The sequence below is a fragment of the Protopterus annectens genome, chromosome 10.part0, assembly GCF_019279795.1.
Source record: "Protopterus annectens isolate FY-2018-M chromosome 10.part0, PAN1.0, whole genome shotgun sequence".
NCBI classification, from domain to species: Eukaryota; Metazoa; Chordata; order Ceratodontiformes; family Protopteridae; genus Protopterus; species Protopterus annectens.
Genome location: NC_056744.1, coordinates 271,336,051 through 271,359,472, shown reverse-complemented (window position 1 = coordinate 271,359,472; position 23,422 = coordinate 271,336,051).

The following is a 23,422-nucleotide window of genomic DNA, read 5'->3' as shown; positions in this document are numbered from 1 at the left end:
CCATCTCTTAGTGATGCAGAGCATGACTGATTAATAATGAGTACACACCATAAAGATATACATTTATTGACCCATAACACCACCTTTTCATATGTGTTTGCATATCTGTCTGTGTCTTCACCCCTACTCTCTCACACCTTCGTAATGCTGGACATTCATTAGGTTGATGCATATAAATGTCGTGTTATGGCACTTTCAGTCTGCCATTACTTTGCTGAAGAATAAAATTTACATCTTCCTTAGGTAGAATAGGTCATTCCTGTCCCTTCAAAGGTGTGATTTTGAGAGGTATAACATAATATTTCCTTGATGGTGTGTAGAGGTAATTTGTTAGCCTGTAAATGTAACTTTTCATCTTGACAATGGTTTGAATCCAGCTTTAGGGGAAAATTTTACTGCTTGTTTTTATGTGTCTTTCCTGTGAATGCGTGCCTATGTATCTGTCTACCCCCCTTCTGTTTAATCAGTTGTAGTCTTCAGCATTTGCATGAGGTCTGGCAGTGAGCAACTCTAATATGTCATGCTAAATGTCATTTCATGTGTTATTGCAAGATGCAGTGAGTGTTTGCCTTACACTACATTTGATACCTAGGTAACTTGTGATTTGCCTCAAGTCATGTATCTTATGTACTATCTATATAAGATATTATTTCAGTAGCTATTACACACACTGTTTGGCCAGGCAACATATGCATAACAGTTATTAGTAGGTATTCTTAAAGTAATGACAAAAAGTTAGTATAATAATCCTATTCTGACACTCTTTGTAAACTGATCTGCATACTGGAGTCCAACCCTGTTTTTTCAGTTAGCTCTGAAAGCTTACTTCTTGCACCAAAGAGAAAGCTAGGTTAACAGGTGCATTTCCTTCATTAAGTACCGTCCAGAATACTGACAGCACATCACTTCTAAGCATGCTTGTGCTGTAGACGGCACACCAAATGAAGTTTATCACTGTTTCCTTTAGAAGATAAACCTGTTTGCTCACAGTTTACCATCACACAAATGGGGAAGGTAAGCACTGTATTTCTGAACTGGGCTTTGGAGCTAACATGGAAAGGTATAACTAAACATGTGGAGCATATGTATGAAACAAGTTAAGATAAAACAGATCTCTTGTAACCACTGAACACTACTAAACACCGGTACTTCACAGTCCAAGTTCAACACATCAAAGTTTAATCATGCATGCACTAACACTTTGCCAACATCTGTGAAAATAGGTTTTTCAGCATTGTACTTCAGGAAGAGATTAGGCAGAAAAATAATTATTTCTACTGAATTATATTAATTCATTATATGGAAATAGTTTAATGTACTCACATGAAATGCAGTTTACTCTATGCTTAACTGACCACTTCATTCTGGACAGTTGGGTCTGCACTGCAGCAGTGACACTTATATTACAGATGATATTCAACTACATACAGCCTTAACGCACATAAATCAATGTTTTTATCCAGCCTTTCAAAGATGTAGTGTGGCTCACATGCAGTCAGACTTCTCCTGTGGCATGTGTGTACAATACAATTGTTTGTTGATTGTGTCACCCAATAGGTAGGGAGGTCAAATACAGGAATGACTTGTTTGTGAGTGTCCATGTTCTCCTCTTACTGTACAGAACAGGCTGCAAATACATATATGATGTATATCTATACAGTGTGCATGTGTTGTGTAATCACTTTTCTAGTGGAAACATGAAGGTAATACACAAGGGTGATGTCATCCATTAAAATGTGCAGTGTCACAGTCATGAACTTAATCTGCATTTGTGCCTGTGTTTGAGCAAACCTTCATTAGCCTGTGATATTACTTATATAGTTCAAATACCGATGTCACTGCTTACAGTCAGTGTACATGTTGTTAACAGTGTTGTCACCCAGATGGGCTAAGCTCATGTGTAGACGTTTCCTGTTATAAGTGTGTATTCCACATTTCCTTTGGAAAGGTTGTATTGAAGACTGATGCATGTCATTTGAATACATTGTCATCCCATTACAGTTGTACTGTGACATGCACTGAGAACACAAGACTATATAATCTAGGTTGTTGTCTAAGTAAGACATGTGGTCCAATACAGGATTATATCCACATTGTGTATAATTGTTGTTCTGCCATCATAGTGACAACAGTAGGGGGCTACAGGTGTGTTTGGGTATTCCTAGCATCACGCAATGTTGTCTGACATACAGCCAGATTCTTTCTAAGTAATTACAGGGACACATTCCTTGATTCATACATATGATGCAATGCTTTCACATAACCACAAATATGACAGTTGATGATGCAGTTATACTATAGCACATTCACTGATCCCACTATAATGTTGCTTATATCAACGCTTATCCAAGTGTTCCAAACCAACATTGAGTGACTGCAAGCATTTCTGTCCTTAACTGTTTTGCAAGAAGGACATCCACCCCAATTATACTTTGTATGCATAGCATTGCAGAGGCCTCCACCATCAATTTTATCAGATAAAAATTAAGGGCGAATAAAGTACAGCTGATTGAGTGACTTCACATAGGTGTGTTTCATTAGTTGTGATAACAGTTCCACTGTGGTGAATATGATTAACAGACATATTATATTGTTATTTGGAGGAGTTGTACAGCTTGATGTTCAATTCTGGCATAGGGATTCATTTTCTGTGAACATTCTAATGTCACACAACAAACACTACATCACGTTAGTCTTAACACTTGATCTGTTACACAAACAAATGTAAACATAGGTTTGGATTTCATGGCAGTAGGCATTTGTTCTGCCAATGTAATGGTGAGAGTGCTACTCTGGCTCATACATTGAGTCCTGTGGTGTACATGAGTGTGCTTCAGTTCTTGGATGGTATGTCTACAGACATACAGAGAAACATTCCTTGACCATGGAAAATTAATAAAGGACTGATGGCAATTGTGTGCACATGAGCATAGTCATTTAATTGCTTTCAAAAGTTCAAAAACATCAAAAAATAAATAAATAAACAAAAAAAAACTACCAGACGATTGTAAGCAGGAGGGGCAAGCACCCCTGCACCCCCCACACCCCCTACTCTTTAAATATACCAATTCTGAGATAGCACTATAGTGCAGTAAAGAGAAATCTTCACTTTCCGCACTGAACGGAAATCCCCATTGAAACGTTTGAACTTTTCCAAATTCGAACATATGGGTTCGACAATATGGTGCTCAAACTTGTTACGGTCCGACAATTAATTTGTATCCTGATATGACACTTATTCTCAGGGATCATTTCCTAATTCACACATTAATTTCAGTTGTTTGTCACAGTACCAATTGCTACCACCTGAGGCAGATGCCAACAATGCACAGGTCTAGGGAATACATTGCATCATAGTGCAGAGTTTGCATCTCTTCTTATCTGTCAGCACAATAACTTTGTCAGGCAGGAGTGCCTTACACAAGAGTACTGTGTATGTCACACTCTGCACACACATTTGTAACACCACATACACCTACATATGGGATGCATAACTAAGAATATTGAGGTACATAGTTCCTTTCAAGGGTGATCCTCCTTGTGCTTATGTTAGGCCTATTTTTGTGGCATAGAGAGTTAATACACGGTTAAGTGTTGACATTGATGAGATAGGTTCAATTCTTGAAAAAGAAGACTGTGGTTTCTGAGCCATTCCTATTTTCCAAATATAATATTGACAAAATGCACACTGTGCAAATATCCCATAATGTACGTACTGTGCTTGTGAACTGTCATCTCAACTCAGTATGTCAATGACATTTATATGTCATGTAATTATCCTCTGTTACAATGTGAATTTGTGTTACTTACATTATATAATGCCATGTCTGCTTTTATTTAAATACATTTACTCAGGAAGTGTGACCATCATTAATGACTCTGACATAAATATTTTAAAATGTTATTCTTGCAAATTTTTCTTTGTGACATAAGCACCTTCACATCAATTATTATTCTAGAATTTAAACATTCACTCTACCCTCTGTCATATTTTTGTATACATCTCTTTGCTTTCTGTGCACAATGTCCTCAGCACACTTCTTCTGTCTGGTAACCCATGTATTGTATTTCCCCTTGCTGTTTCACATCCCCTCTTACTTATTACTGTATTCATATGTTACATTTATGTGCACAGTACACTTTCCATGCCTGTGTCCAGTGTGCATTATTTGTCTTATGTATCTCTTCGTGCAGTCTGTATGAGCACACTTAGCAGATTTGTCCATAGGTGTGTGTGCTTGTGCTGCTCAACGCATTTCCCCAGTCAGGAACACTGTTGTTGGCTATGAAAACATGTATGTGTTTGTGCAGACATGATGAGCGGTATGAATATGTGATTAGCACTGCTGCTCATCATGCTATCATGAATCCCACAGTGTCTTTATATAACATGACTTTAATGGCTATTTCAGGTAAGATATAAAAATAAAATGTTAAATACTTATTGCAGAACTCTGGTCTTCTCACTTTCATCAGGTCTACCCACTCAGCTAGTTGGTCAGACTTGTGCCTCTGCAGGTCACTGTACCTATGGCATCAGTAGGGCTCAGACTGTTCAGTTTCTGTCAGAGATGACAGATGCTCACCCAATTCTTAGTAGTTGTCAACCTTTTTTTACTCTATGCCACTTACCGTTCTTTCAGTCTTGTCCAGGTATGAATCTTACAAAAGGTAGACCATGATTTTGGTCTCCTTATCAGACAGCTTGGAGTATAGCCTTGTGCTTTCACCAGTGATGCTTTTACAGTGCCAATAATACAATGAATAATGTATGCATAGATCTGTGGTTTACATTGTGGGAAACACACCCTCTGAGGTATGACATTACCACAGCCAAATCCATTAAGTATGGAGCTTCTATTTTCGGCAAGTTTGGTTTTACCATACTTCCTAGTCACTCACACACATACACACACACACACACACACACACACACACACACACACACACACACACACACACACACACACACACACACACACACACACATACACACACACACACATACACACACACACACACACACACACACACACACACACATACACACACACACATACACACACACACACACACACACACACACACACACATACACACACACACACATACACACACACATACACACACACATACACACACACACATACATACACACACATACACACACACACACATACACACACACATATACACACACACACACATACACACACATACACACACATACATACACACACACACACACACACATACACACACACACATGCATACACACACACTCACACACACACACACATACACACACACACATACACACACACACATACACACACACACACACACACACACATACACACACACACACACACATATACACACACACATACACACACACATACAAACACACACACACTCACACACACACAGACATACAGGCACACACACACACACACGCACACACGCACACACACACACGCACACACATGCGCGCGCACACACACACACACACACACACACACACACACACGTGTGTGTGTGCCCGTGTGTGTGTGTGTGTGTGTGTGTGTGTGTGTGTGTGTGTGTGTGTGTGTATGCGTGTGTGTGTGTGTATATGTGTGTGTGTGTGTGTGTGTGTGTGTGTGTGTGTGTATGCATGTGAGTGTGAGTGTGTGTGTATGCGTGAGTGTGAGTGTGTGTGTATGCATGTGAGTGTGTGTGTGTGTGTGTGTGTGTGTGTATGCATGTGAGTGTGTGTGTGTGTGTGTGTGTGTGTGTGTGTGTGTGTGTGTGTGTGTGTATTTAGATCTATATCTGTTAGCTATATCTTTATCTTTATCAACATCTATCATATCTATATTCTAAGGAATCTTTTCTATGGCAAATGAAAGTCAGTTATTAATTTATTAATTTTTTTACATTTTTTTATATGAGTTTTTGCTTCTGTTCTGTAATGTTGTAACCTGCATTTGTATAACTGACTCTAAGGTCATGTATGTTTCTAAGTATGCCCAAGTTGTTATGGTACTCATATAAGTTAATGCAGCACAGTCCAGCACAGTAGAATGATCTTTATTATTATAAAAGAACACATATATGTAGGAGATCAAGCAATTCCAGGTCTTGCCTCCCAGAACAAAAAAGATTGCAATCATTTTATACAGTAAAAACTTGAGCAAACTGTTATCTATTAGACTATAGTCACTGACCAATTAAATCCAAATGCCTCTGTATTATTTTCCTTATTAAGAATCAGCACACCTCTTATCTGTGACATTCCTTATTAGGCACAAATTCTGACCTTCAACATTGGCTTATTCACCTTGGCACTTAATAAAAATACCAAAACAGTGGAAGAAAACTCAGGCCTAGGCTGTCACGATCTGTACTGAAACAATATGGATTCCACTTCTAAAGAAAGAGCATTATACAAAACACTAAACATTTTCCCTTTTTACACTTCTCCCTTCTCACTATCCAATTTGATGCTGTGAAGCATCACTTAAGTCAAGTATTTCTTAATGAGTGGACAGTAAGAAGCTCTTCAAACTGGTAGACATTTTTTTTCCATATGCAGTCAGACATTTTTCACAAGCAGTTTCCTTCTGACCTTACCATACAAAATACTCATACAAACACTTTGCAAAACTAGTTGTATGAGCAATAAATACATATCCATGTCTGTATGGAATAAAAATATATTTCAACTTCAGTTTCATTCTCAAACAAGTTATCAAACATCTGTCCAAAATTCTTTAACTCTCTTTCCTTACTATTGTCTTTTTCATCATGATTTTATTTAATTGTGATCAGTGGCATGTTTTCATTTCTATTTTTAATATGCACATCTTGTAATTTAATACTTTTTCTAGCTGCTAGAAACTTCATGATCAAAATTTTGCAGATAAATAAAATAATGCCTAAAAGGATGATCATGACAGCAGCAAGCATATAGAATTTGAACAAATTTCCTTCGCAGCCAGAAAATAAACTTGTCGACTTGAGAGATGTCTTCTTTAGCAGGAGACAATGGCACAACTTTATTTTTATAGTTTCTAAGTGATTACAAAAGGCATGCTCATTGTCATGTATGAATGACCTCCATTTAGATGAGCCTCCCTTAGAAGCAATGGTAAAATAAAGTACCATTCAATTTTGCAACACTACACTATGCATAATAGTCATTTAAATAGTAAGCCAATTGATTGATTCAAAGGTTGCATTACTCAATGCTTTTAATAGTTTAAGCAAATCGACTTGTCTGACCCAGACACAGGTAAAGTAACTGCTCCTGGAAACATCACCCAAGTCTATATGCGACAGTCTTTTCAATGCCGTTTTTTTCTTAATTGTGAAGATAAATCCAGGAAGCATATATCTTTCTGACTGGATTGTTAATGTCTCTTACCTCTCTCTTTGCATGAACATTGCAATTTTCCCCACTACGTAAAGTCTATGTATGTTAAATGACTGGAATAATGTGACCAATATAAGAACATCCCAACCCCTCTGCTGGTAACGAGGGGTAAGCTTGGTTTCCACATATATAATACAACTCATGTAACATGGCCATGCGTTGTCCACTAACCCATTATACATTTGCCAGGTAATATTACAGTCACTACAATCAAGAGTAAGTGATCCATTTTTAATGTAATAAGTGTGTCCTTTTATAGTCATTGATAACTGGAGTGGAACAAGTCTAAAAGGGGGTAACATTATGCCAAGATTTATGTCTGCCCTTTTGGTTTTTGATTCCTAAAATTGTTGCAAATGTTGCTCCTACTTCCATCTCTGTTACTGGTACTGGCAATAATGGAATATCTGCATAGTATGTCATTGGTATATGTGCACATACCCAACAGCTACTGAAACTGATTGTCTTAGCATATGTGTACAATGCAGAAAAAAACAGTATTAATCAAGGGTGAAGGTCTGGTGATCTATGTTCAATTCTAACCAAAAACTTATTTCTGATAGAAAAAAAATCAGTACTTGCAGTTCCAATGTTTTCTAATAAAAGAAATAGCTACAATAGAAGGATAATAAATACCAGTCCACCTGATCTATTGATGTCTATACAAATATCGAGCAGGCTGCGACTTGGGACGATTATAAAAAATTTATGAAGAAAGGATGATATACTTTCTTTTTATTGCTCATATAATATCAGTTTCCAAACAAACTTCATTCTGGGTTCGGAGTTGGTGGAAGTTCCACAAATAAAAGGAAGTTATGTACCTACCATAATGTTCCATGTTAGTTGTCCTTCATCTCGCCATTCTTCTTGCTGGATGGTTTCGGAGCAGAGTCGGCCACTTATTATAGCTCGAGAGCTCTTTACTGGCTTGAGGCTACCCTTATCCCAGAATGCCCAGCGCCAGCTACCCAGATCTCATTTGAAATAGCTCACACTAGACATAATTATAGAAGATAATCCATTAATAAACGTGGATATACAGTTAATTGTCATGGTTTGGTTGAGAAGCAACTAATAACAAACAAATTAGCCAGTAAAACCATTGAGAAACTCCTCTCAATCCTCGAGGAAGGGGGACAGAGGGAGGGATGCAAGAAGGAAGGTGAGATGAAGGACAACTAACATGGAACGTTATGGTAGGTACATAACTTCTTTAGGTTAAGTTGACCAATCTCACCTTCATTCTTGCTGGATGGGACAGTGTCCCTAGTACCTTAATCCTGGGTGGCTCATTGGAACAGACACATCAGAACTGTGGAACCAAAGGAAGCTCTGACCCGGGAGACCACATCTACTTTGTAATGAGAAATGAATGTATGAGGATCTGCCCAAGTAGCTGCTGCACAAATTGAATCTATGGGCAATCTAGATTGAAATCCTACCGAAGCAGCTATTGACCTGGTTGAATGACCTTTGGGTTTTGTTGGAAGATCTTTTTGTTGCAAGTGGTAGATATGGACTATGGTGTCTGATAACCATTTTGACAATGTTACTTTAGAAACTGGAAGGCCTTGTTTGTTGTTAGCAAATGAAAGGAACAACTGATCTGATGTTCTCATTTCTTTAGTTCTATGGAGATAGAAATGCAGTTGTCTATGCACATCCAATTGGTGTAATCTGTATTCTGCCTTGTTGGAATGATTATGGAAGAACAGGGAGTTCAATGGATTGATTCAAATTGTGGTCTGAACAAACTTTAGGTAGAAAAGATGGTTTAGTTCTCAGGGAAACCCGATCATTGGGAAAAACTAGGTATGGAGGGTGAACACATAGTGCATGAAGTTCTGAAACACGTCTGGCAGAAGTAATAACAACTAAGAAAATAGTTTTCCAAGAGAGTGGCAGTATCAAGGAGGCAAGAACCAAACTGAGATCCCAAGGTGGAAGTGGCTCTTTCACTGGGGGTCTAAGTAGAGATGTACCTCTCATGAAGGCCTTACAGAGTTTGTGAGACATTATTCTGGAGTTAGAAACTCTGACATGAAAATTTGAAGTGGCAGCCAGTTGTACGCTGATGGCAGCAGCTGATGCACCAGAAAGAAACAGTTCTGCTAGGAAATCCAAAATCTCATGTAGAGGAGCTGTAAAAGGATCTAAATTCCTGGATTCTGCCCAGTAAGAGAATCTTTTCCATTTGCTAGCATAGACTTTCTTTGTATTTGTCTTATGGGAGGAAACAATAATATCATGCTCTGCTGGGAAAATATTGGGGAGCCTGGCTAGGACTGGAAGTGGAGTAACCAAGCTGTGAGCTTGAGAGATTAGAGGGATTGGTGTAGCCTGCCTGACTGATGAATCAAGAGGTCTGGTACTGGGTCCAGAATCCAAGGCTGGGCTAGAAGGTGCGGATGAAGGAATGGAAACCAAATCTGTTGAGGCCAATAGGGGGCAATGAGGATCATTTTGCAACCCAACGATTTTGCTTTCTGAATGACTTTTGGAATTATGGGGAAGGGGGGAAATGCATAAAGGAGACCTTGAGGCCACTCATAGACTAGAGCATCCCTGGGTGCCTGAACTAAAGGAGGAACAAGGGAGAAGTAGCTGCTGCATTTGTTATTGAGGGGAGAGGCAAAAAGATTGCAGCAAGGCTGGCCCCATTTGCGGAAAATAAGATCCACAATTTCCTGTTTCAGAGACCACTGGTGAGGCATGAGGATCACCCTGCTGAGCCTGGCTGCTATTACGTTGGATGTCCCAGGGATATGCATTGCTATAAGAAAACGTTGGGAGGAAATCACCCATTGCCACAGTCTGAAGGCCTTTCGGACTGTTTGTTGATGTACCAAACTACTGCCATATTGTCCATTTGTATTGCAATAGTCCTGGCAGGGAGAGAGTCTAGAAGAGCTTGCAATGCTAGGAGCACCACTCTCATCTCCAGGATGTTGATGTGCAAGTGGTACACGTGAGGTTGCCAAGTGCCTTGCACTGTCTTCCCTAGATAATGCCCCCCCACCCTATCAGAGAAGCATCCGTGGTCACTGTTGTGACCGGATGGGGTTCCATGACAGGTCTGCCCTGAAAAACTAGTGGGGAGACCATCCACCAGGAAAGGTGTCTTTTGCAAATTTCCATAATTAGCATCATGTGAGACATGGGTAATTCATGGAAGGACCATTGTGTGAAAAGAAGCCACTGAAGGATTCTCATGTGAAAGCGTGCTAAGGGGACTAGAAGAATTGCTGCTGCCATGGACCCTAGAACTTGAAGAACATATTTGACTTGAATTCTTTTGCTCCTCAGGAGAAGTGACACCTGTTTTGGAATAATGGAAACTCTTTCTTGAGGCAATTTTACAATAATTTTTCTTGTGTTCAGCTCTCCTCCTATGTATGTAATAGATTGACAGGGCAACAAGGCAGATTTTTCAAAGTTTATTGTGATGCCTAGTTGAGCACAGAATGTGATGGTGTATTCTCATGCTTCTATAAGTTGTTGCCTGGTGATAGCAGTGAGGAGACAGTTGTCCAGATAAGGAAACATCTGGAAGCTTGACGTCTCAGGTGAGCCGTGATTACTGCCATGCGTTTGGTGAACATCATGGAGGCTGTGGAGAGATCAAAGGGCAAAGCTCTGAATTGTTCATAACTGGCCTCTAGCCAGAAGCATAGAAATCTCCTGGACCATCTGTCCATTTTTATATGATAGTACACATCCTGAAGATCTATAGAGCACATCCAATTGTTGTGACCCAGAAAGGGGAGAATGGACTGCAGTGTTACCATTCATAACTTTTCTTTTTGTACAGATTTGTTTAACCTGTTGAGATCAAGAATTGGTCTCCAGTCCACTGTCTTTTTGGGCACTAAAAAGAATCTTGAGTAAGTTCCAGATCCTACTTGGTCTGCGGGGCTTTCCTGGATGGTTCTTTTTTCTAGCAGTCTTGAAACTTCTGTGACTGCCTGATCCCTTAGATTGGGTGGAACATCTGGGATGGATTTTTTTAAACAAAAGGGGGTTGATGAAAGGGACTCTTGTAACCTCTGGATATAATGGCTAGTACCCATTTGTCTTTTGTAATATTTTGCCAGGCAGTTGGGTACAATGAACGCCTTCCTCCGACTGCCTCCAGAATTGAGCAGTCGTGCATCCCTTCAGGTATGTTGATAGGGTTTGTAAGAGAACATATCTCTGTCACCCTGATTTTGTGGACCCCCTCTGCCATGAGGGCGGCATCTGCCATTGTTATTATTTCCCCCTCTGCCCCTGGGGGAAAATTCATCACATGCATCAGGCAAGGGTACTTGGGATTTTTGAAACCACATTTTTCTGCCCTTCTGACCTTTTGGGTATGGTCTGGTAGGAGTGGAAAAATGGACTCCGACATCAGAGAGCGTCTTGCCTTCCTGCTGGCACCTGGTAAGCATGTCTTTCACCTGCGGCCCAAAGAGAGAGGAGACATCAAAGGGGGTATTGGTGAAGGATGCTCTGAAAGGTTCCACAAACTGATGTAGCTGCAGCCAAGAATGTCTCCTAAGAGCTACTCCTGTTCCTGCAGCTCTACTCGCTCCATCTGCTGCATATGAAATAAGCCTCTTGGAGGAGTTAACTATTGAATTAAGAGTTGCAAGCTGGGTAGCTACCTTGACCGAAGCTCCCTCAGCTGTGGGATCTTGTAGGGTATCTCCAAGCTCTTTTAGGAGATCCCTCTGCAGCCTAGTAAAATGGGAAATATAGTTCAGGAACCTAAGGGAGAAGGTCGCTAATGAAAACATTTGCTTCCCATATCTGTCCATCATACAAGAGTCTTTATTTGGTTGATGGACAGATGAGGAGGTTTCAGCTAACTCTCTCTTTGTGGGTGCTGCTACCACCATGGCATCAACTGGGACACCTTTAGTTAAGAATTGTTTGCCTTAGGGAGCTGTAATGAATTTACTGGGTCTCCTCAGGACAGCTTCCATGGAATCTGGAGCTGACCAAGCCTTTTGAGACACTACAGACATGAGTGGATCAAAAGGCGGAGACACCCAGGAGGCGGAAGGTCGGGAACCAAATGCGTCCAGGTATACAGACTCATCTTTGGAGGGTGGTAGAGAAGTCCAGCTAGGCCTGTGCCTGAGAATCTCAAGGATGTCCGAAAATGAAACATCTTCAGAGGGAGACCTTGGGGACCCCTCCGATTCTTCTAGGTCTGTATCTGAAGTGACAGACTCAGGGGAGTCTAAATGCTTCCTCTTGCACTTTTTCTTCCAGGAAGCCTACTCAGAATGCTCTGGGAAGGCTTCGGAAGAAGAGGGTTCACACAATGGGGTGTCCTGAGGCTTAGGTTCCCTATGCTTTTGGGCTGGAGGAGGAGCAGAGCTTGTCACAGGCACCGAGAGGGATGGAGCCGATGGAACCGATAGTGGAGCCGTCTGTGGGGAAAGCACTCTCCGCATGACCTCATAAGCATCATGGTTCAAAACAAGGAGGGCTCCAGCTTCAAAGATATAGGAATACCACCCTGCGCCAAGGGCAATGGCTCCGAGGCTGATGTGAGAGCTGAGCTCAACTGAGCCGATGCTCCAAGAGGGAGAGCGGGGTCGGACAAGGGTCCAATGCCACCCCCCCCCTCAGAGCCGACGATAGAGCTTCAGAGCCCAGATACCTTGATGGGAAGAATTGAGGTCACTGGAGCCAATGTCGGAGCCAATGACGATGTCATCAGAGCCAGAGGAACCACTATCAGATTGTCCATGGACTCCGGCTCCAAACTAAGTATAGTCGGAGGAGGAATTGAAGTGGATGGAGCCAAAGCCTGTTGAGGCAGGCTCAAAAGCATTTTAGCAAGGGCCTGTGACTTAAGCAACCTACTGACCACTCTCTCCACATCCTGATCTGATAACGTCAAGGATCGAGAGGAGTGGGAAGATGAGCGATGACTGGACTTGCTTTGAAGTAATGGTGATTGTGGCACAAAGCAAATCGGCTTCAAAGAAGGAGACCTAGCTCTTTTGTGGCTCCGAGATGGCTCTGAAGTAACAGTTGGAGCCAATGGAGGGGTAGTCTTGTCAGTGCCAGCTGGACCGACACACTTGGTTTGTCAAACTCTCAGGTCGGTTCAGAACATGGAGCTGATGGCTTGACTGGTTTCAAAGGTTTCACTGGCTGAGATGCTTTAGCCGGAGAATCCTGTTTTAATAATCCACGGAGGATAAGCTTGTTTTTCCACTCCTGAAGGACCCTTGGACTAAAGGCATGACAAATAGCACAAGGGTCCTGCAGGTGCAGAGCCCCCAAGCAATAAACACAACTAGTGTGTCCATCTGTCAGAGACATCTTCTGACAGCATGAGTCACACTTTTTAAATCCAGAGGTTTTAACTTCCTTAGACATTTTAGTAAAAGTCAACTACAATAGAAAAACTAAAAATTAATAAAGACATTAAAGGAGAGCCTCTAACTTAAATGGCTGTCCTTAAGGGGGGGGGGAGAACTCTCTAAGTTAAATGAATTCAGGGAAAAACAAAAGGCCTAGCGACTAAGAGGCGATGACCAACACAGCACAACAGTAAAGCACAAGGATGAGATAAGGGGATTTACAGTAAAAAGAAACTAACAAACTACTACCAAGGAAGAATTATAGCAAATTTTAAGCACAATATTTGAGTTTCAAAGAGACAAAAAATTATACTAAGCCTGAGCCAGTATGATCGCAACCTCACAGATAAAGTGGCAAAGGAGATATGGGTAGCTGGCACTGGGCATTCTGGGATAAGGGGTAGCCTAGAGCCAGTAAAGAGCTCCCGAGCTATATTAAGTGGCCGAGTCAGAGCCGAGGATCCAAGTAGTCGATCCTAAACATCAAATGACTGTAGCTGTCATAAGGAGAACCAGGAAGGGTCCTTTCCATCCTAGCTGGAAGACATCTCATCTGGAGCAGGATCTGATGAATATATAATCTCATAATTCCAACTTACTGAGCAATGGTGTAGATCGCATTCTAATTGGTCTTCGCATATGAATTTCAAAGGGTGAACAATACTTGGTTTGCTGCACACACTGAGCATTTTGCTACTATTGAGCCATTTTTGATTAAAACGCATTACCCATCAACAAATAGCAGCAACTATGAATTTGGTGGATGAGTATCTCTTAGATCTGAACTAGGAGGAAGCACATCGTTAACTAAAATACACAACTGTGAAGTTCACCTTCATCTTCTGTGGGGGGGGGGGGTTAAAGAAATAGGGTTAAGAGGTGCACATCTAATAATCCGCAAAGCATCATTAGGAAAAGACAATTCACATTTAGACAATCTTGAGGCAGACAAATATTATGTTTTAGTTCTTAACAACAATGTTTCTACAGAATGTGGAACTGCTAAAAAAGTCTCATGTCTGAGAGTTAGGGCAGACTCCATTTTTACTTTGTGCACTGTCATGGCCCCCCACCCTAAGATCATGACTGGTACTGAAATAACTAACTGGTCTAAAACCATCATTCCTACATTGTGGCAATAGTCCTAGCACCACTTTGTTCCTTTACCAGCAAAATATAAAGAATTTCTTTAAATAATCAGGTAGTCAAAGAGCAGAAGGGTTAACTTTTTTGCTGTATGAAACCTGATCAGGAGTGTATTTCTTCAATAATTCTAATAACGGCTTTATTTTACTATTTCTACATAATTTGTTAGTCCCAGTGCAACCTGTTGCTGCTTTAATGTTGCAGAGTGTAGTCCAGCTTGAATAGCAGTAATGCATTAGGGTAAAATTTTAATGGGGGCCTAAACATTGGACTTAAGAGTTTCTACAACTGCAGTTTTCCCTTATTAACCTTTGAACCCAGTTCCAATAACTTGGTCAAAAGAAAAGAAAATAGTGTATTGTTGACAACTTGAGTAATAATTGGAGGCTAAAATTAAATCTTCCACTTACTGTATTAAGGTGGATGCATGGGGAAATCTTTTTTCTAGTTGTTTCTTCATTTCTCTAGAGAAAAGAGTAAGTTATTCTACTTATCTTTGAGGTAACCTTGCCCATGTGTATTGTTGCCCTTTGTAAGTGAAGGCAATCAAATACTGGCTGTCTGGGTGTAGAAAAAACAAAGAGAGGAAGTATCAATCACTGGAAACGCTTGGAGGGATAGAACTTAGTATAGTAGCTGGATTAGGTACTACAGGAGAGGTTGACCCTGCTACTGCATTAACTGTCCTTAAATCTTATACAAATCAAGTGTCCTTGCCTGGTTTCTTAATCATTAAAATAGGTGTATTGCATAGGCTTCTGATAAGGACTATAAATTCTTGCTGGAGAAAATACAGAGATGATAGGTTCAGTTCCTGAGTTGATAAAGGGTAATGGACTACCATTGGTAGAAACTCCTAAGCATTAAATACTATGAGTCCTACCTCTTTGCTCATGGGTAGTCCATAACTAAAGCCGAACAGCTTCAAGTCTCGTCAAATCATTTATATCGGAGGTCTGTTCCAGTCTGAGTACTGTGAAAGTGATCTTCTTCTGTACAAATATCATCTGAATACAAAACCAGGAGAGAAGGTTCATTTGGGATATTTAAAAATACTCCATCTGGAGTACAGTACACAACGCATTGTAATTTATATAACAAATCTCCCAGAAAAGATTTAAAGTGATGGATTTTTCTGCAATCAAAGCATGCTGATCATGCAATTGGACCTATTTGAATTGGGACAGACTTTGTCTCTGGATAAGTGAGTGAAATCCCAGAGGCACCCACACCCCAAACAGATATTGTTGAGAGTAGGAGGCTTTCCACATTTGTTGAAGTTAGCATATATTGAGTTGCACCTGTGTCATTAAGAAAAAGGAATAATAAAAGTACACACTGCATTGTTAAGAAAGGGAACTTCCTGGTCTACTGGTGTCAAAAGAAATAGATGTGAATCCTGTTCATGGTTGTCATACTGATCCTAATACTACATTAGTAGCTGCCTAGTGGTGCTCCAAGCTGGAGGCTATCTCCCTGCCTGCTATGGGGCTTGGGCATTGAGCTGACAAGTAGGCTGAAAGATGAATTTGGTGGTTGTAGAAAGGGACACTCATTACACAAATATCCACTCTGGACACAGTTAAAGCAAGGGCTAACAAGTGACCAGCACTGATGGGTTTAAAGTGAAGTGGGGGGAGGGGTGGAAACTGTCCTGGGGCTTGTTGCTGAGAGCACTTGAGTCTACCTCAACCTTCCCCAATTCCCCTGCCCTGCTTCTTCCTCATGGTAAATTGTTGATGATGAACATTCACTTATTTCTTTTATTGTACTTTCTCCTCTTTATATTGTCTGCTACATACTGTGTTTGTCTAACAATTTAATGTATACCTAAACTAGGTCAGTTTAAACAAACTTTTTTTATCTGATCTCATATAGGTGCTAATGAACCTTCTACAAATACTGCTGACAGCCCACTGGCTCTACTTTTTCAGTAGTTTCTGGGTATCCTGAAAAAGTCTCAGATATATCTATCATGCTGTAATGCATCATTAGATCCATTTTATTTCCATACAATAACTTTAATTCATACCTAATTAGGTGTTGGGAGACATGTCTAAGCTATTGCTTTTAATAAGTTTTCCCTCATGAGTGGGAACCTTTCATTTGTATGTTTTGGAATATTGTCGCCTATAGCTAAATATTCCCATATTTTCCTAAAAATATCTGTAGGAGTAGAAGCCTTTAAAACTGCCCACAAGTCTTTTGTTGTAGGGTTTTGAGAATGTATATGTCCTACCAAAATCTTATCATATTTTGCTGAATGTGTTTGAATGTGAGGGGGAGAATCTAAAATAGCATGAAACTCTATTACAGCCCACGGCAAACTAATCCTATATTGGGATTGGCATCACCGTCCAGGCCTGCTGTGGAGTTAGGAACCTCTCTCAAAGGGTAAATCTGGGTATGAGGTTGTAAGGCAATGCCAGGGATGTCATCTTCAGAGGATGAGTCAGAAGTTGATGCATCTTCAGGACTTTGTTAAACAGGTGGATTCCACCTGTATTCTTCTACAATGATAATTACTGAAAACTGCATAATTAACTTTTAAAATTATTTTGGGTAGTTACTTTACTAGAGGAGGCACTTTTATTACCAAATCATTTTAATTTGTCTATATGTTTTGTTCCGGAGGATTTTTTTTTGGTTTTGAATAAATCTGTTTGCTTTTATTTGCTATTCTCTTTAGAATGTTAGACAGGCTGCTGTCCCTTTTGCCAGAATCTACTATTACAGGTATAACCTTTAAGGTGGGTTGAGGGGCTAGAAGTGATGTGGGAAGTAGCAGAGGGGCTATCTTTAAGTCATTCCCATGCTGTCTGCTTTCCAGGAGAGGAAGAGATTTCTCCTTCATAAAATGCAAACTGATTTGCATAAGCGTGATGTGTAGTTGAATGAACCAAGTGCCAGTCTTCTTTAGAAGAGTCAGTCTGAGTTATCTTCAATTTCTCTAATTCTTTTAAAGAGCAAAATCTCTAGGTACTGTGTAAATTATCTCCTTCACATTTATATAACGTATTAACTGTTCCATTAGTTACCTGCGGCTGTGTTTTTAATTTGGCAGAATTAATTTTTAAACTGATAAATGCAGATTCCTTTTCCTTATTCTTAGATTCTTCTTGCCAGTCATTAAACACTGGTCAATAAAAGGCAGGTACTTTATTACTTTTTTCTTTAAGTTTCTTCTAAAAAATTCTAAAATAGTGTTGTCATAAGTTCCACCTTCAAGGAACTGCAGAGCCCTATCATTTTTTATTGAAATCAAACCTTTTGACTAAATAAGACAGCTATATCTTCCACATTTATAAAGCATATGCTTGGCTGGAATTCCAGACACTGGTTCCTTAAATACCACCACATTCGCACCCATTGTAAACTTAATACAATGGAAAGATTGCCCATCCTCATACAGTAATACCCGAGTTCCTGAATAATATGTGATGAAGCCCACACTCAAGCAAATTTATAATTATAACCTACTGTCATACGAATATATAATATAGACCCGCTCTCAAACAAATATGTAATGAAAACTCGGACTCATACAATAGAACCCCGATCTCAAACAATGAACCACTTTCATACAATAATTACTATTTAACTACAAAAAGACATGTAAAAAGTCTTACCTGTAGAGATTTTAAACTCTTCTGAAGGTGAACAAATGTGTCTGTGAGCTGATACATCAGAAGATGTTTTCTACTGCAGCAACTCACAGACGGCTCAAAATCTGAGAATTCATAGCACCATTAGTAAGTCATTTTTGTTCACTTTACTTTGTAAAAATATTCATTAGTGTTACTTTATTAAAAGAGAAGGTAATGAATGTTTTGAGGCAGTAGAGCAGGAAAGGTGTGACAAAGGGTGCAATTGTCCTTGGTGCAAAATGTTCGGGTACATGATTGAGTAAGAGGCTTGCACTTAACTTTTTTTATTGTACCAAAATGCCAGTACAGAAAGGGACTTGAATTTTTTACCTGAAGAGCTGGGAGAGAGCTGGGGCTTTGGATTTGCTGATTACTATAGGGACTTTTATTTATTTATTTATATTTTGCTCTACACTTGGACAGCAATGGGGCTATGTCTTTGGTTGGGCAAGATTGTTTGCATTTCACAGTAATGTGAAAGTCTGAAGAGGTTTTTTGTTCAAGGTGGGGGAAGGGCTAGCTCATGGACAGTATGCTTGTTGTGCCAGATACACCTTTGTTTTGAGATAAGGTGCGTCATGGAATGCAGGATGAGTATGCATTAAATTTCATAATTATGCAACGTATATCTTGATGAGTCCATATTATACTAGGGTTATTCATAGCTTCCCAAGGCTAGCTTGGCTCAGAGCCTGTCAACTCAACAAGTACATGGCTACCTGAGGTTTAGTTACACGGATCTGCTGATACCCATACTCACATTTTACTACAATTCATACAGATTAGTATAACTCAGCCTAATTTGCATAGAACACATTTAACTGAGCCTGAATTTATGTGAGTAAGTGTTTAACCTCCATATTTTTGTGATCACTTCAGTTAGACAGCAATTGTTGTTGAAAAGCATGACATTTGTCAGACATGATTGGAAATCAGTTCTTAATGAATTAATAGAACCCTTATTACTAGGGGAACTGTGTTTTTCACTGATCTGAAGGTCAGATGAAATTGATTCATGCTAATAATAATGAAATGAGTGGCATTTATAAACTGGAATTCATAACAGTAGCTTTGGCAATGTATAGAAAAGAAGTACTGATGACAATGTAAAAGATAACTGTTTGCAATCCTTTTTTGTATTCTTAAATTATGCTACACAGAATATTAGTACATACTTTTAAGTGAGCAGAGTATGATGTTCTGTGTTTTCATCAATACATTGAGTTGTCAGGATACTTGCTGTTTTACTGTGGGATCTGTGACTTCCAATCATGAATGTTAAATGGTAGATGAAGGATACAACTGCAATGACATAAGATGGCAATACAAGGATAAGTGCTTGCAATAGTGTTATCCATTTTTGGATGATACTGTACAGGTTAATACAACGCAGTTTTAACTGTTTGACTGATGAGTGGATCATGCTTCAGTATATCATTTTTGTGTGTTGTTTTAGGTAAATGAATGATTCAGCTGCAGAGATCCAGACAGATAAAAGAGAGTTTTACCCATGAGGAGGACTGTATTCTCATGGTAGTGCTTAGGACTTATGGAAATTTTTTTTTGGAAAAGGGAAACCCAGACAAACTAAAACAGCAATGGCCTGGAACCAATAAGTTGTGAATGACAATCCTGTTATCAGAGGAACCTCTAATTAGCAAGGTGAAGAAAATGAGCTGATATTATGTTATGATATGCCAGAGCAAAGGCAAGGCAGAATGCAATTGCCCATAGCACTATGGGAGGGGGGGAGCAAACATTTACTCCTTTCATACCTATTGTGGAATTCCTTCTCTTCATTAGGGAGGATGAATATGAAACAGATTACAATGCCACTGGAATAATCAGAGGGGTTGTGGATGCTGGCTATTACACACATCTGCTCGGAAAGGTTGGTTTGACTCCTGATACATATTCACCTAGACAAATGACTGCATGAGTGGAATGATTACATGCCACACATGACAATTAATGTTAACAGGTGAACCCTCTACTTTTACACATAATGGCACTAAAGAGAATGCACGTGGCAAGTGTCTTTGACACCTCATTACACACTATACAGTAGTAGTAATTCTTTACAGGGTCAGTTGCAGAAAACAGCAGCTCTTATTATACCAGTACATGTCTGCACCAGAATGGCACAGAGCCACCAAGTTTAATGGCAGAAACTCACATCACACAACACTCTGCAGGAAGTGATACTGGATCACAAAGTCAGGTATATGGTGACATTACACTACATGTTGTACAGGGAAAACTCCCATGCACCAGTGTCTCCAGAACTCCAGAAATACCAACTGGATGATGGGAGATATTCAGAGCTAACACTGTCAACTGTGATATCTTTACAAAGGCATGCAGGGCACATGTATATGTCACAGCTGCCTGAGGAAAAATGTAAAGTATTGGCTACCTAGCAGTGAAAGTGTTGTGACATTGTTAAGGCTCAGTGTACTGGCACAGAGGCAGCTAGAAATGGTCATTGTCTTCCATTTTGTACGTGATGATTTCCAGCACTACATGGAAATGGGAGTCATTGGGGATAATGCCATGATTGCATTAGTCCATAATATGGTCGCACACTAAGCATCCATGTCCACCTCCATTTGTTCACTAGTGAGGACATACCAGACTCAAATAGGAGTCATTTTGGAAGGGGAAGAAGATAGGGTACTGTCCGGACACGTAGGCATATCAAATCTCAGTACAAGTGCTTTTCAAGATGGTAGTGGAAATAATGGGGGCAACAAATAGGACAGAACAGATTTCATGCAGGCCACATCAGAATTCATCTGCATGTAGCAAAACCTCTCATTTGAGGGCTTGATCCCACAGCATTCATGAAATCAGTGTCTGTAGGAACATCTGCATCAAGTAAGGCATGTCATCACAGCAAGTCACCATCCAGCTCACATGACAGTTCCTCCTCAACATTACATGCACCTTTACCTACCCTATCTTTAGACACACTGCATGACACATTTGACCTTAACCTACTGTGACTCAGGATACACATTTCAGGTACTTACAATATGAAATTTAACATTGGATTACCACGCCTTTCAATATACTGATGAAAATGTTTAATTTCCAATGGAATGTGTTAAAAATACATGCATAACACTTCTATGAACAATGTTACTCAGGATTAAGATGGTTTGCATATGGATGCATTTCATGTATTTTATGTCTGTAATATTAGTGCTTACAATTAATGAAAATAATCTTGAAAGAAAGATATGTGAATTATATGCAAATTGCAATGTTTAACACCATAATGTGGTCTGCACCCATGTGTCCTAGGCTTCCAAATATTGAGTAAAACATTATCCACCCCCCCTTAAAGCCCTTTTTAGACAATCAAGCGAAGAAGGCTCAGACCTAGAAGAACACCTGAAACCCGATGGTACCTTAACGCAAATTTATTAAAAGCACAAGACACAACAGCGTTTTCGCTACACACACAATGTAGCTTCTTCAGAGGATTTTACAAGCACAACCAGGATGCACCTTTTATATAAATGTTACTAATTGTGTAATTGCATAATTGCAAAATTTCGTCACTTCCTGATAATGTTTCTGCACAACAAAACTTAAAATATGCAAAAAATAGACTCGTAGTCCCTCCTTTAAAATACAAACAGTAAATTTTTTAGGATATTTTTAGGATATATATATACACAAATTCAGACGTTGTTTAAAGTCTTTCAGATTGGTAGCTTCTTGTATAGGGTAAAGCCTTGTGTTTTTTAAAAAGGCTCTTGTACACATTTTCTATTTCTTTTTGTAAGACATTCCCCGGGATTCATGAACCTTGCGCCAGGCGCCAGCATAGCGTCGGCGTTATAACGCCAAATATGGCTGCTTAGCGATTCAGGTATGAATGAATTCCACGTGCACTACCGGGCGCGGCCGTCCCGCCCGGCGAGGTATGCAAAACACACTGTGTGCGGTATTGCACCATGCAAATGAGGGCAAATAGCGATCCACAGTAAGGGCGGGCGTAAGCGTAAGAGCGGCAATGTAAACCAAAAAACGGTTTACATTTACCCAAACATACCGGAGGAGTAACGGAAGGCTGTCAAAGTCAGGTATCATATAGGTGCAATATGCCAATGTGGAAAGGCACCGAGAATGTCCAAAGAAAATATGCACAAAATGTAAAAATGACATAAATGGCGCGTAGAAAGAACAGCAGACCCCGGGATATGTGCACAGAAGTTGTAAAGCAATGAAATAATATGACAATGTCCGAAAAGAGCAGTAGAACACAAATCAGCTGCACAGCCACCACACACCATAGTATGTATGTAAAGCTGCAACCCCAGCGCAATGGTTGTCAAGGAGTGGTGGCGTGTCCGCGCCAGAACCAGGTATTAGTAGTCAATTCCATGCAAATGAGGCAGATAATAGTGAATCGCAAAACGGCGCCAGCGTAAGGATGGAGCAACGGCGTGGCGGTACTACACCGAGGAGTGGCCTACACGAGATACATGTCAACCACAGAGGGTGTGCCACTGTAGGAGGAAGGGTATTGGAGGACAGCAAATCTGGGCTGTACAATGCACATCACAGCATCAGGACTGGCGTGTTAGGAAATAGATGCGCTGAGAGTACAGAATGCGCCGTACAAATGCATGTGCACGAGGATGACTACGCTTCCTAAACCAGTCATGTGACGGCCTCACCGGCAACAACCAGGTATATAGGAAGGTAATGCGGAGAATACGAGGAAATGCAGAAGCAGTGTAAATGGATCCGTAACGAGCAATTAACACCAATCAATGCAGGAAGGGCAAACGCCGCAGCTGATAACTCTGCATGCAGACTCCTGCAGAACG